Source organism: Apium graveolens, chromosome 5 (genome assembly GCF_009905375.1).
Source record: "Apium graveolens cultivar Ventura chromosome 5, ASM990537v1, whole genome shotgun sequence".
Classification (NCBI taxonomy): domain Eukaryota; kingdom Viridiplantae; phylum Streptophyta; class Magnoliopsida; order Apiales; family Apiaceae; genus Apium; species Apium graveolens.
The window spans coordinates 273,488,422-273,495,794 of NC_133651.1; the positions used below are offsets into that span (position 1 = coordinate 273,488,422).

The 7,373-nt window shown below is 28.8% G+C and overlaps 1 long non-coding RNA gene across 1 annotated transcript; it reads left to right on the forward strand.

The window, feature by feature from the left end:
- The first annotated feature begins 3,202 nt into the window (after window positions 1-3,202).
- LOC141724704 (uncharacterized) lies at window positions 3,203-4,857 on the forward strand. Its single transcript, XR_012576862.1, has 4 exons — window positions 3,203-3,293; window positions 3,410-3,710; window positions 4,037-4,087; window positions 4,527-4,857. It is a non-coding gene; the product is annotated as an uncharacterized LOC141724704 (long non-coding RNA).
- Window positions 4,858-7,373: the final 2,516 nt, after the last annotated feature.

Below are 7,373 nucleotides of genomic sequence, written 5' to 3' on the forward strand. Positions count from 1 at the left end.
TGCAACAATGGTATGGTTATTGTCCAATGCTAAGACGAATAACAAATTGAGGTTGTTTATAACTACAATTAACTAACATGTAATTAAACTAATAGAGTAAAAGGTTGATTTCTTATATAACACAAACATGGGATTCTAGTTTCATTACTACTTCATTGAATAACCTTTTTATTCTTAACCTTAGCATGCAATGGTGATGACACTAATCAGATAACACGAAACTGATAAACGCCAACTTTCGTTGTATGAATACCATACTACCAGACATCCACAAAAGAGATAAAAGCTGAATAGACACCAATTATTTGAGACCCTATATGTCTATAGAATTTGACAACATAACGTTTTAATGCACAAGTTATCTATCATGATTCATAGGTGTTGGTGAGACTATATAACAGTATGAACAGTTACGTGATAACTCAACACGAGAACAACACTAGAACATGACAGGTTAATAATACTACGACTACACAAGAAATCAGAAGAAATGAAGACAAGGAAAATACAAAGAATCAAAGGATTAGAAGAATGCTTGAAGTCTGTTTACAGGTCACTGAAAGAAGCTCATTAATATGTTCATGACTCAGTGAATAATAAAGGTTAAAGACTTTCAAGGTTTCAGAAATGTTGAAGATTCAGTGTATAAGTGCTACTAGAAGATTTCAGTGTATTAGCATTGATTAAAGATAGACAGTGTATGAAGCATAGGAATCTGAAGAATTGAAGACAGGGTATAGACAGAGGTTAAAGAAGACAGTTGCAGTCTTGAAGTTATACTCACTGACAGGAGTTCATTTATATGTTCAAGCGTCGATGAATAACAGTGAATGAAGTATTCAAGATTGTAGTAGCAATGAAGACGTTGTCTAAAGTACCAGAAATGATTCCAGTAAAAGTACAGTTGTTTATTGACAGTCAGTGTTCGAAGCGATAAAGTTGTTGCAAGCTTAACAATTTAATCAAGGCTATAATACGAAGACCTGAATCAGGGTTAGTCGTCTGTGAACCAGACCAGTTGCACTAGGCGTCAACAGCTCGTGAAAGGAATCTGAGTTTTATTTTTAGAAGAATTGTTAAGTTGAAGAACGTACTTGGATTGAACGTTCATCTGTTAAAGTACGATAAGAGGTGCACGGGGTATACAGCTAAACTGCTCGAGCACTGGTGAAACTCAAAGTTTAATTGTTAAATTAAATAAATTCATTTAATGGACTTTAATATAATTTATTTAATAAACTTAAAATGATTTATTTTATAAACTTTAAATAAGTTTATTTTATAAATCTAAATTAGTTTATTTATATAAGTTATATTTAAAGTTTATTTAATAAATTAATTTAGTTTCAATTTAAACTTAAATAAAAAGAAAATAAAAAAAGAGAAAAAGAAAAAGAAAACAAAAAAAGAAAATAAAAATAGAAAATGAAAAAGAAAAAAAAGAAAAGAAATACAAAAAAAAAAGAAAAAAGAAAATACAAAAAGAAAAGAAAAAGAAAACAAAACAAAAACAAAAACAAAAACAAACACAAAAAAGAAATACAAAACAAACCTGGCAACCTATATGGTCACATGTTGATTTATCAACTCAATAAAATTAAGTACATATATTGTACTTGTACAGTTAGTCTCATGTTAGTTTTTCCTGTACTAAAAATCAAGGCAAGGTCGCAGGTTGCTTATTAAAGGTCGCAGGTTGAATTGGAAGATTAACTAGTCGCCAGTTAATTTTTGTGAGTCGTAGGTTACAAAAGAATATTCTCTGGTTTCTCTCTCTCCTCAGCTACACATTATTGATATACAAGTCTACACAACAGCAGAAAGATTGAAGCAATTTTTGATCAGTTCTGTTAATATTCTTCTCTCCCAAAAGAGCTGAAGATTGAAGCAAATAATTTACAGAGAAACTCAAACTTTTTGTTTATCCGTTTAACTTCTCACCGGAGTAACATTATAATGCCCGGTTTAACTCTTGTATATTATTAGGGGCATTATAAACGTTACCCAGTTATTAAATCCTAGTACAAACAAAAGCTAGATCATTGTATAGGAATTGATTTGTAAATATTTGTAGAAGTTAGGAACTTTGTTGTTCTTAGATTGTAGCCGGTAAATTTATTTACCGGAGTGTAGCAACACCCCTCGCGGATTTATATACGAATATATATTTCCCCGAATATCTTGTGTTCATCGTTTTTTTGTTCCAAACATTATTCTCCTCAAGAACACGAAACCACTAATAAATTATTTATCCACAAAAGATTCAAAAGAATTTTTTAATTTAGTGATTATCGTATTCAACCCCCCTTCTACGATAATTCGGGACCGAACAATTGGTATCAAAGCTGACTGTTTGATACACAAATCAGGATCCTTAAATAAATTTAACTTATTAATTTTTATTTATTTATTTACATAATTTTATTTTGTAAATTTAATTTAGAAAATTTATTTTATAAATTTAATTTAAATAAGTTTATTGTATGAACTTAATTTAAATAAATTTATTTTATAAATTTAACTAAATTTATTTACTTTTTAAATTTTTGTAAATAAATTTTTATTTTAAATTTATTTTTCTTAAAATTTTTGGCTGCCAGTTTTGGGATTATTTAGCTGCCATTTCTTGTGTAATTCGTCAAATTCAGTTTATATATAAATAGAATGAATTGGCAGCCCTGGTTTCTTGGTGTTTATTTGTTAGCTAACCTTGCGCAAATGAATTGCTAGATCACCTTGGCAGCCTTGATAATCTATATATTCTTAAAGGCTACTATTGCCCAGATAAGATTTACCCATAAATTTACCCGTGACCCATGATCCATGATCCATTTTAATTTTTTACACATAAAACTTTATATTATACACATATCCATGGATCTTTCACATTTAAATCCATTTAACCCATATAGAAACTAAACTAACATATCAAGGTATACACCCAAACTGCTCCCTAATTATAGCAACTGAATATTTTTAATTTTTTGAATTGTATTCTTTCTAAACATGATAATGCTGTTAAAACTTGATTACCCACTAATTGATAATGCTTATATGTGAAATCAATATATTCCTGATTTATCATCTCTCACAATCAATTTTTTAAAATTCAAATTCTTATCTCACAGTCAATCTTTTATTTATTTCTATTCTATCTCTTATCTTTGTTTAATAAGTCTTTTGTTTTGAATTTTATATTATATATATATATATATATATTCATATTTGGGTGATTTATGCATAAGAAACGATGATGAACCCTAAATCAAATAATTCGAAAAGTGTTAATTCAGGTATGTATATGTATATATGCGTGTCTGTATATTTGATATTATGTGTTAGTTTGGAAAAGATCTTCAAATTCTTTGCTTACCTATTTTTATAATTTAGTTTTATTTGATTTGTGCAGAAAATAAATAAACAGATACAACAGGTAAATAATTTGATACCATGGAGGAGGTATGTATATGCTTTTACATTTATCTTAATCTGTACCTACCATATAAAGGTATTTTAAAAATGATGATGAAAATTAGTGATTTTGCCTAAGATATTGTCTGATTAATTGTGTCATGTAATCAATATATGTTTACCTACTGCTTGATCTGGTGTCTCAGTGAAATGCTTATATTTTGATGATGTTTATTTAATTTTGTACAGAAAGTGAATAAATTGATACAAATGGTGAATAATTTGATTCCATGAATGAGGTATGTGTATATGTACTTTTTATGTTTATCTTGATCTGTACATGTTATATATGATTGATTTTCAAATTCTTATTCAGATATTTTAAAACGATGATGGAGTTTAGTGATTTTTCCTAAGATATTGCCTGGGATATTGTAGCAATTAAATATTAAGTTTGAAATTTTTTGAATTCAAAATCATAACTGATTGTATATCTTCTCTCAGATCTCTCCCAAGAATGGTTATACACACACAAAAGCATTAATCTTTTCTTTTTCCTTCTTCTTTTGTAGCCTTTTTTAATATATATTCGTATATGTATGTATGATTTGTTTGATTTGTGCAGGATGAAGCTGTAATTGATCATACACCAATTGTTTTGAAAGTGTTAGTTCAGGTTTGTGTGTGTATTTTTTGTCTATCATTGCATCTATTAAAAATTTAATTCTCAATAATTCTCTCACCTCTTCTTCTTAGTTATTGTATATCTATGAATATATATTTTCAGCGTGTATATATATATTTGTGTTTATATGTTTGGGTAATTTTTGTTTATACATGTCGTTTGATTGATTTATTATTCATATATCACAATCGGTTCATCTTATGTTTTCATGTTTGTGCAATTCTATTAGTACGATTATGGTGAAATATAGTTGTTAAAATTACATAGATTATATATGGTTCATCCAAATCAAGTAAGTTCTCCAGAAAATGATATTACTTTTATAACCCTATCTTTTCTTTTCAGTATTTTTCGTTATTTAATTTTGAGTTAATTATTAAAATATATAATTTTTGTTTATGACATGTTTGATGATTTTTTTGGAATATAGTGATGATTCAGAATGTGAAGAAAATGATGGAGATTTAAAGTCAAATGCACCTCCACAGAAGGGTAGTATATGACAGAGTATATTACAGAGCTGACCTACTTGATAAATTGATCATCCATTCAGTCATTGGCAGCCTTGGTGTCATTGGGCGCATAAGTGTTTTTAATCTTGGTGCCATGGGTGCTAATCTTGGTGGACAGTTTGTGAATTCTGAAAGTAGTTTTTTAAAGGTATTATATTTTCTCTTTTAAATATTACTAATGGTTTATATGTTTGTTTGTCGGTTAAATATATAATTAAAGTTTTGATAGAGTCTTCAATTGATTTTATATATTTCAACCTTGATATGTAAAATATTTTACATTGATAATATCAATTTGATAATACCAATAAATAATATGACAAAATTGTGACGTAGATATAATGTCTATACCGGAAAACGTATTCTAATATTTACTGGACTTATGTCGAGAAATCTTTCACATGGACCAACCTTCCATCAAAGTTCCTTACTAATTCTGTGAGTTGCATTTGTTTACAAGTTTATAACCTCAATATATACAAACTATGTTGATTGCAATATGTGGAAGCGTATGTGCCTCATAGATGGGCTACTTATATCAGTCAATAAGATTTCTAAAGTCGGACTTAAACAACAAAGTAAACTAATATGATATTATATTTCCGGAACATTTCAACTAATGAATGTTTCAGTTGCTAGGATGATGCAATTTTAGCACTTAGAATTGTATATGGACTATTTTATATTTTACAATTTATGTTTCCAAAAAAACACTTGATATATTAGACAAAGAAAAAAAATTGGCACTTCAGCATTGGATTGATCCATGACTAGCTTATATTTTTATTATGAGGAGTGGTGTAAAACTGATGTTGGCCAACCATTTTTCTATTCAGCTTTGACTTGCATATCTTAAATCATGTGATTTTTGGAATACTGCATAAAGATCTTTAAAATTTTAGTGCGTGTTTTTTTTTGAAAGTTGCTTATGACCTATAATTTGTTCAATGTGATACACATTTATTCTGAAATAGCTATAAAATAAAGAAAAATTACTTTGTAATTTATAATTTTCCAGGTTACATGTTGGATATATTTAAACTCTGTAAGCCAAGTTTATCCCATATATTTATCCCAACTAATAATACAAGGAATGTACATCAGTTGGATATTTTTGGTGTTATGTAAAACTGTAGAAACCTCTATTTACTCTAAATATTGAATGGAAAGACAAATAACACATATTATGCTTAGCCTGTTAAACTGAATGTGATGACTCTGAATCAGATTTGAACTTGGTGCAAGCCATTTTATGGTCAATGAGCTATTGGTGCGATGGAAAACTTCGAGATTATCATATGCACTTCAGTCAGGTAGTTAAGTTGCCTACTTTATTGATTTATAGAAAATTAAGTGACCTACTAATATTTTTCATATCCATGTTTTTTTTAATTCTAGGATGAAATAAGATCACGATTAGGTTTTAATTAAATGACCGGTGTAAGATCTAATTCCTTTCTATGAAAAGAGCGCGTCTTAAGTCTAATTTATGTTTCCATAAACATGTTGAGATTCATACTTGCGGGTTTCTCCATGGTTATGTTGAAGGAAGAACCTATGCAAATTTGTGTTCTCAGATGCTCAAATTAAATGAGTGGACTCCATCAAATAAGTTTGAAGATTTATTGTCTTGCCATTGTGACAATTTTATTAGTGCATTACCTTCCAGGCATACACAGATCATAGGGATGGTTTTCTCAATCTTGTTGTGAAGTTGTCACCTGATGTACTCAAACTTCATTTGGGTCCAAAGACGTACATTACTTATGGTGTAAATTACCTTGCTGAACCGAAAAGGTCAGTATGGGTCCTCAGGTTATCACATTTTTCCTCTCTCTTTGCTTCATTAGACACGTTACTAAACTACACAATAAAAACATTTAACATTTGTGTAATGTAGGTTTTTAAGTTGCTCAAGTATTTTTTATTCTAGGAAGAATTTTTATAAGAAGTATATGCATTTACCATCTCTTGGAGAAAGCAAAATAAAGATGATGATTATGTTAATTGTATTTTATTTATGTATAATGTATTTATTAAATTATTATATTAAAAATTATACTATAAAAATAACAAGAATCCTGGAACTAAGATTCTGCCTTCAAAAGTATTGTTTCACAACGTTTTTTCTCATTTAATCATTTAATGTCAGAATTAACCTCACGAAGGATTTATTTTCATTGCTATCACTCAGAGTTTTTCTTGAGGCAAGAATACAAGGACCTCAGGAATATAAACACACTCGGATAATTACATATGTCCTTTGATTCCATGATCACTTAATTACCATCTTTAACAGTATACTCCAGGTCAGCTCCTTTTAACATCTTCTCCCCAATTTCTAACAAGCACAATTTTTTCTATATCAAGGGCCACACTCCTAGTTAAATGATTACTATCCAACTAATTTAAGTCATGATTCTGAAGACTATAGATAGCAAGATGGTTTATTATTATCTAATATTGTGTGTAAAAAGACCTTCACCAGCCGAAGTATTGTATTATTAAACTAATGCAAGGATAATGATACTAATGAAATGCACGCCTGACTTGGTCACTTATTCAGCCTTAATAGATAATTTATACAAGGATGAGAGGCTTCAAGAAGCTAAAAAGAACTTTATTAAAATGATGAAAAGAAAGTTAAACCCTTATTCATTACTTTATAATATATTCATATATACATTATATTTTTCAGGTAGGAAAGCTATGAACTGCATTTCATCTTCTAAAGGATATGGATGAATAAGTGATGTGGGAAGAAG